Source organism: Neopsephotus bourkii, unplaced genomic scaffold (genome assembly GCF_033783945.1).
Source record: "Neopsephotus bourkii isolate Nb327-2 ecotype Australia unplaced genomic scaffold, CSIRO-AGI_Nbou_v1 NB_1400, whole genome shotgun sequence".
Classification (NCBI taxonomy): Eukaryota; Metazoa; Chordata; class Aves; order Psittaciformes; family Psittacidae; genus Neopsephotus; species Neopsephotus bourkii.
The window spans coordinates 214859-223304 of NW_026901877.1; the positions used below are offsets into that span (position 1 = coordinate 214859).

An 8446-nucleotide genomic window follows, 5' to 3' on the forward strand; every position below is an offset into this window, starting at 1 on the left:
TCCTGCCAAAAAGTACTCTCATATTCCACACTGCTGCATCAGATTGATGCATGTTCTACAGAAGAGCCTGACTTCCTAAAGTCCTCATGGGAACTTCTATTCATATAAACTTGAGGGATGCAGTGAAGTACTTTCCAAAGAAGAACATCAGGCTGAGTACTCGCAATAAAGCACCCTCAGTTGTGAAGCTGGGGACCCCTAGCCAGGTTTTATTAACTTGCAGAGAGTAAAACATCCAGTTGTAACCCTGGATCATGCAGGTCCCCAAGAGTTGCCAACAACATCATCATGTTGGCTTAGATGCATCCAAAACACATGGATGATGCTGCACAAGAGGTGCAGAAGTAAGCCTCAGATCCCATCAGCCTGCTTGCGTATTTGCTTAAGGAACACCATGATGGCTGTAACTGAGGCAATACTTCTTTATGGACATCAGTATGTTTTGTGCAGAGGGACTGTGTGATCCCAGACACTTAATGATGCAAGCAATGAAAGAAAATAGAAGTGAACAGCAGAATAAATAAGGTGACAGCACATGTAAATGCTGCATTCCTTCAGGTTATCCATTTCAGGTTATAGGTGGTTTTATCACGGGAGAGGAGCAGTGGGAGAGGAAAGCAGAGGAGAAGGCAATGTAATCCTGCATTAACCACATAAAAGCCCATGTGTTATAACACCATGAGACATGAGCTCATTGAGTTTCAGGGGACAACCCTCTCAAATCTCAACACTGAAAAATAGCCTATGGGTTCTGTGGAGTTACAGCAGGGACATGAGACACTTGTGTTCCTATGGGCTGGGGTAAGGTTCAGTTCCACTGTGTGACAGACACACAGATTAAAGGATTTTCACATGAACAAAAAGTTAGAAGAATGAGGAACCCAGCAACTGGTAACAAGCAGGAGCATGCTACCAGCAGTATGGGAGTCCAGATTTACAACTCAACCCTTCCTTATCTTCCAGATGGAAAGCCTTGATGTACTTCCCTTTATCCACGAGCCTTGGCTAAGGCTCACAGAACATCTTCATAGATTCAACCTGCACCAAATCCTGCACCTCACACTCCTCCTCGGGAGTCAGCAGCAAACCTGAGACCACCCAAGGCCATTCAGCCACTTCCAACACTGGGACGTGGAAGCTCTCCCTCTGCCACAGGCAAGATTAACGCTAGTTGTAAGAGTCTCTGTTCATTAGTTTGTGTTATGGTCTTTTTCACACAGTTTCTCTCAGATCCACCAACAGAATCCATTTCCATTTCTGCTGGAGGGCACTTGGAACCATTCTATCACTGTGTGGATTTCCAGATTCATGGAAAAAAATCACTGCTCTATTGGCAGCTGCTTCTAATTCAGTTTAATCCCAAACTGAAGGAGCAGTTGAATCAGACCGAAACACAGCTGATAACCGGGACACCAGGTCACTTACTCTTTTGGTCGTGCTCAAGAGCCACCCAGCATCTCGGGATCAGCACTGTGCTCCGAGAGCTGCTGTTGCAGAGGTAACACAATCTAACCTGGAAGACTCAGCCCCGAGTCACACAAATTCCTCAGTCCTGACCAAACCCACCCTCAGCAGCGCAGGCAGACATCAGGGACCACAGGTGGAAGAAGTCAAATCCCTACACACTCTCCTTATTGATACTTCCTCTGCCAAGTCTAGTGCAGGAGAATCAGTGCCCAGACCACAGGGAAATGGCACCAAAAGGAAGACAGCAGCAAGTCCCTGGTCTGTGGCCACCAGCACAGCACAGAGCTTTGGGGCACTGTCATCTGCAGGGTTTTTCCTCCATCTGTTAGGTGTCAAGGACCACACAGACCTTCCTGCTCTCAGAAGCCCTCCCTTCCTTTTGAGGAGCTGCAGGTGAAGAGCTACATAGAACTTCTTCTATGAGGAACAAGCGTTGCAAACTGTGACAGTAACATTGGGCACCAGGGTTTGAGCACAAGTCAGGGATGCAGGGTACAGAAACCCTCAAATACAAACTAACCAGAGGCTTCAAGCAGTTGTCACAGGGACAGATGCACTCAAAACACCAAGCTCCAACTAGATGCTCACCAGCAGTAAATGCCTCTAAGCTGAAGTGCCAGAGGTGACAGCCTGACATGACAATGGCCTGCACATCCTCGGTGCACACAGGTGTGACCCACTGTCATGAGCACACCTCATCCCTCAGCTCCAGGGAAGCTGGAAGGACCTGGAGTTCTCCTCCCACAGGCCCATCCCTGACCTGTTCCGCACAGCCACATGCTAAACCCCCACTTAGCCAATACATCTGCATGGGACACTCTGGAAGCAAGGACCAGCTTCCAGAGCAGCTCTCTGCTGACTTCCCACCAGCAGAAGCTGGAGGCCCACAGACCTCAAGGAACCTAGTGATAACCTCCAAAACCTGCAACAGGGAAGCCCAAGTAACAACTTACTGTTCTTATGTGTACAAAGAGCTCTCACTGCTGCATTAGCCAGAGATCAGCAACCAGTGCAGATGTGTCTAAGGTCAGTGTGCAAGGTTTAAGTAAAGCTTTGGGTCTTCCCATTACGAGAGAAGTTGTCTCAATTCAGCCTCCATAACTGGCCTAAAGTCAGGCTGCTTTGGCTTGTAGATTTATGAAAAGAGGGCAATATCCTTCCCTTCAGTGCCTCCTTTCAGGTTTCATTCACCTCCACACAACTCGATTGCTGCACCGATGTGTTTAGGACACAAGTCTTACCTTGCCAGTGTTATCACAGGTTAAGCCACTTCACCCATGGAGAATCCCAGACACAGAAACATGAGCATGAAAACCTTGGTTTAGACCTCTGGTTTTCATGGGACAAAGCCAAGACCACTGTGACAGTTACACACACAGCTCTCTTACTGGTGTAAGCACAGAGATAAACCAGATTACATCAGCAAGTAAAAAGGACCTGGTCAATGTAAACCTGGGGTTATGGATGCATACAATAAGTGGGAGGGAAGAGCAGGAGATGTTGCTGCTTCTGGACAAATCATCCCTTAATGCTGTTGCATACAGGGCCACACATATTCACACTCCCAAGAGGAGGATACATGTCTCTTCACTCCATACAGGCATTGGAATGATTTTGGAGGGGAAAACACTGGATGAACCCCCATTCCCAGCTGTATTCCTGAACCTCCATTTCCAAGCTACCCATCCAGGAAGAAGCTACGTGCAAGGCTCCAGACTCACCTCACACCATCAGGCACTGAGGGGCCTCCTGCGAATGCATCCCGGTGTGTCCGGTCACAAGTCCAGCACCAGGGCTGTCCCGATGGGAAGCGGGGAGCCCAAACCCCATTGGGCATCTTGGCCAGGCCCATCCTCAACACCTTGGATCCAGGCACTCGGCCGGTTCCACGGGCAGGGATTCGGGATGCTTCCAGCCTCCGCCTGCGAGGGATGGGAGTTCTTGTGTATTTCCTTGAGGAGGTGGCAAAATCCAGGACCTGCGGAGAGAAAAGGCTGCCAACGGTGCGGGGGGCACAACCGCAACGACCCCGGTGCTCCCACACCCCCCGCAGCTCCATCCCGCCCCGGGCCGGGCCCACCAGCGCCCAGAGGCTGGAGCAGGGGTGCGGGGGAACCCCCGCATCCTCCTGGACCGCCCCCCCCCAGGCGCGGCCTCGCTTCCCCGGGCTAAAATGGAGGCGCTGGGCCTGAGGGGGTCCCCGCTCCGCACGGAGCCGGCCCGGCCCGGCCCCCCCGGGCAGCGCGGCGGGGCGGAGCTCCCTCCCGGCGCCCCGGGCCCTGCACCGGGCCCGTGCCCCCCGCAACTCCCCAACGGGCCAAGGGAGGAGCCGCGCCCCTCCTCCCCCCCCCTCAGCCCCACAAGTTGCGGGACAGCGGCGGGGAGATGGGGGGCGGCCGCGGGACTTGGCCTGGCGCTGCCCGCGGGCGCGATGGGGGCGACGGGGCCCGACCCTCGGTGGGCTCCGCTCTGCGAACCCCCCTCCCCGCTCCTCCCTCCCCGCAACCAGGCCCGGCCCCCCCCCCGGGCCGCCCCGCACCGGCAGCACCTCACCCGCACCTACCTGCGCCGCTCAACCAGCCTTGAAGTGGGGACCTTCCGCCCTCCCCTGCTCCCATTGGCTGCGCGCAGGGCATGGGCCCTCCCCATTGGCCATCGCCGCGTCCATCAGCGCGGGAGGGGCGGGGCGGGCGGTGATTGATGCGGTGCCGCGGCTCGCCCCCTGCCCGGCACCCCCCGCACCCCCCCCCGCGGACCCCCGGTGCCCCCGCTCCGCTCCCCGCGAGCCCCGCACTGCCCCCCCCCAGCCCCGGCCCTGCCCGCAGGGAGGCCCCGGGCGCTGGGGCCGCCTCCCGGGGCAGCCGCGGGTCCGCCCGGGCCGCGGTACCGGCGGGCGGGGGGCGGCGGCGGCCTCGCCTCAGCAGGGGATGGCGGGGGCAGGGCCGGTGTCCGGCGGGCGGCGGGGAGCGGGCGGCCCGCGGGGGCACCGAGTCGTGACCCGCGGCGGCCGTGGGGTGTCCTGCGGGCCACAGGCCACTTGTGAGCAGGGCCCAGGGCACCCGTCCCCCGGGCACCGGACCGCTGGTGGCACCAGGCCGATATCCTACCGGTGACATCAGGCCCATGTCCCATTGGTGACACCGGGCCCATGTCCCACCGGTGACATAGGCCCATGTCCCATTGGTGACACCAGGCCCATGTCCCACTGGTGACACTGGGCCCATGTCCCACCAGTGTCATCAGGCCCATGTCCCATCGGTGACACCAGGCCCATGTCCCACCAGTGATACCGGGCCCATGTCCCATTGGTGACACCAGGCCCATGTCCCACCGGTGACACCAGGCCCATGTCTCACCAGTGACACCAGGCCCATGTCCCACCGGTGACATCAGGCCCATGTCCCACCAATGACACCAGGCCCATGTCCCATCGGTGACACCGGGCCCATGTCCCATCGGTGACACCGGGCCCATGTCCCATCGGTGACACCAGGCCTATGTCTCACCAGTGACACCGGGCCCATGTCCCAATGGTGACACCAGGCCCATGTCCCACCTGTAACCCCGGGCCCATTTCCCACCGGTGACACCAGGCCCATGTCCCATTGGTGACACCAGGCCCATGTCCCATCGGTGACACCAGGCCCATGTCCCACCGGTGACACCGGGCCCATGTCCCACCGGTGACACCGGGCCCATGTCCCATTGGTGACACCGGGCCCATGTCCCATTGGTGACACCAGGCCCATGTCCCACCGGTAACCCCGGGCCCATTTCCCACCAGTGACACCAGGCCCATGTCCCACCGGTGACAGCGGGCCCATGTCCCATCGGTGACACCAGGCCCCTTGTCCCATGGGTGACACCAGGCCCATGTCCCATCGGTGACACCAGGCCCCTTGTCCCACGGGTGACACTGGGCCTCTGCCCCATGGGTGACACAGGCCTGGGCCCCACGGGTGACCCTGGGGCTGCTGGAGGGCGGACATCCCTGCCCTGTGTCCCCCCAGCCTGTGGCCATGGCAGGGCTGGCCCCAGGGCTCCCATGGGCCCCCCACTGGTCCCTCAAGAGCCACACGCGACTCAAGTTGGGGTCACCATCAGCATCACCCTCTTCACCGGGCAGGGGGGACCCCTCGGCGCTGCTCTCCGGGCACCCCCAGGGCTGGGCCTTTGTGTCCCTGTCTCTCAGGTCATTACCCCGGTGATGGACTGGGTTTAACCCCAGCACAAGGCACAAGTCCCCTGTGCTGAGAATGAAACCGGCTCCTTCACCTCCACCGATGCTCCTTGCTGGGACAGAGGCACCGCTTCCCTTTGGGACAGCAGAGCCATGGAGAGGACGTTTGAGATGCTCCAGATGCACATTGCAGGTGACCTCCCGTGCCCAGGAATGCCTGGGATGGTTTGCACCATCATAAACATCCCCAGCATCCCAGCAAGGTGAGTCCCGCGCGGTGGATCGAAGGAGGAAATTCCCATTTCTGGCTCCATGGATGACCTGGGTTGGGTTTGAGCTTTGATTTCCTTGTCCAGGTGGCTCCATTCACCGGAGGGTGCTGATGGAGGGAGAGACACTGCTGCACCCAGAGGCTTTCATGGGATCAGCTGGACATGATGGTCCTACCCATCAGCATGGGGAGGAAGGAGATTCCTGCTCTGCCAGAGGATGAGCACACACGTTACTGGATACAGGCAGCCCTTTCCTTTCCAGCAGGCATGGATTTTCCACCACCCCTTCTGTTGCAGGGGGGACACAGGGGGAGCTTCTGACCCAAACTGCTCCAGATCTACATTACCCAGAGCAGCCACATCCCCTGGCCCCCATGCAGACAGCATCCTCTGCCTCTCCTTGCCAAGGAGGGTGGGTTTGGTACAGCGGTTGCAACCAGGCTGTTACTCCTGAATACAGCTCTATTCTGCCTTGAAAGTACTTAGAAATGGGTGCAGTGGGGCTGGGAGAAACCCCTGCCCGAAAGTGCTTCCACTAAAGCTGTTGAGACACACGAGATACCAAGAGAGGCAGAAAGAAGCAAACTCATCCTCATGTCTTCCTAAGCTCCAAGTGTCCCAGCAGTAAAGAACTTCTGTTGCTGCACACGTTTGGATATGAACTGGGACAGGAGGATTCTCACTGATGAACGTAAAGGAACCTGTGGCTCCTCTCTGGTTTTCTGGGGTGTTTTTGATGGGACTGACCTTTGGAAGTGGAGTTCTCTGATGCCAGAGGTGTTTCTGATGCTTCCCATATTGATACCACCGCAGAACCCCAGACCAGTTTGTGTTGTCCCCTCCAGAGGCTGGGTGAAATAGTCTGGGCCAGGAGAGCAGGTCCCAGATGGGAACGGGTGAGAGCATCACATGAGACTGTGTGAGCAGGACCCCCAAGAGATGGACCAGGAACACCCCCAGAACCTCAGAGGGGACGGCCGGGCACCAGCGGATGCTGAAGCCATCAGTGTCCAGTTGGAGAGGGGACAGTTCCCCACTGCACCCAGTCCCCCTGTTCTCACCAGTCTCACATCTCTGCTGCACGCCTAACCCTCAGCCTCCTTCACCCTGATCCATCCCATTTCCACCTCCATGAGCTGCTCTGGGCCCAGCATTCCCGGTCCACGGCTTTGCTCCATGACCCTGCCCAGCAGCTGGAAGGGGGTTCAGTGCCTGGGTCTGGTGCTGTGACCTGCAGGCAGGGGCTGGGTCCCCTCCTGTCCCTCTTCACGTGGCTGCCACTGCTGTGGGGTTACAGAGGAGCTGGACCCAAAGTGATTGAGAAATCAAGAGCTCCATGCACACGGATGTGAACAGCAGAGGTGACAACAGCAGAGGAAGTCGGGTGCTCTGGGCTAACAGGATTTTACCCCTCCTCCTCTGAGCGTGAGGCTGAGCAAGCTGCTCTAGTGGAAGGTGGCCCTATCCATGGCAGGGGGGTGGAACTGGATGAGCGTTAAGGTCCCTTCCAACCCAACCCATTCCATGATGCTTCTATGATCACCAGCTACCACAGGACACAAACCAGCCCCACATACCCCAGGGAGCATCCACTTCCACCCCAGCTCTTCCCACTTCCAGAAGGCTGAATCCCAAAGCACCAGGGGATAACCTGCTTTTAAAAGTAGTTTATTTGGATTTTCCACATCCTTTAATGAGTTGCAAACAAATGAACAGAAAAGATTTTGGTTTTTTCCCTAACATTGTACAATTTTGGAAATAAAAAGTCAAGAAAAGCCAAAACAAAAAAAAAAGGGGGGGGGGGAAGGACAACGGCCGTTGTGCCAATGGAAACAGGATGCTCCGCACCCACACTCTGCATCTCTCCAGTGGTGTGGTCGAAGAAGATGATGGCGCCCTAATTTGTTTCAGAGAACACACTTGCTCCAACCTGGCTGCCTTCATGCTCCTCCTCCCTGTCCCTCTACAGAGAGCAAGTTCTACTGAGTGAAGCCCAAGTTTATCTATTGAGAAGGGAAAATCAAGCATGGGCTGGATGGTACCCGAGGGGGAAGTAAAACCACTTTAAAGTCTGATGTACGCCTAAAGCAAGGGCTCTTTTCCAGCTGTACATCTACCAGGTAGCACAATTTCCCCTTTACCATCCCAGGGGAATGTGGAGCTGTTTTGAGGGTGCTGAGGAATTTTACTACAGTTTGTGGAGAACCAAAGGGAAAAAGGCACCTCGTTCCCTGGATCTCTGGGCTCCATTTCAACAAGTGCTTGGTACAGGAAAGGCTGGAGAGTAGCATGTGCTGACTCCCAGTTTTTGGTTTGAAAGGATGTTTGGGACCAAAAGGAAGCCAATGAAGGTGGGAACTGGGGACCCTCAGCCCAGCACTGACACCGAGGGTGCAGTGGACACACTGGGGTTGGGTGGGGAAACCATGCCAGGAAAGACACGGGATGCTCTTGGGCCATCCAAGCCCCTTCCTTCCCCAAGGCAACGGAAGGTCTATGGCCACAAAAATCCATTGCAACTTGTCAT

At 56.8% G+C, this 8446-nt stretch overlaps 1 protein-coding gene across 1 annotated transcript in view; it reads right to left on the reverse strand.

Annotated features, from left to right (window-relative positions):
• The window catches only part of KANSL1 (KAT8 regulatory NSL complex subunit 1), an 87607-nt gene extending 84264 nt beyond the window's left edge, over nucleotides 1–3343 (reverse strand). The window contains exon 1 of the mRNA XM_061367871.1: nucleotides 3189–3343. The gene's annotated coding sequence lies outside the window, so the exon portion shown is untranslated. The remainder of the gene's footprint in view (nucleotides 1–3188) is intronic.
• Between the last annotated feature and the right edge of the window lie 5103 nt (nucleotides 3344–8446).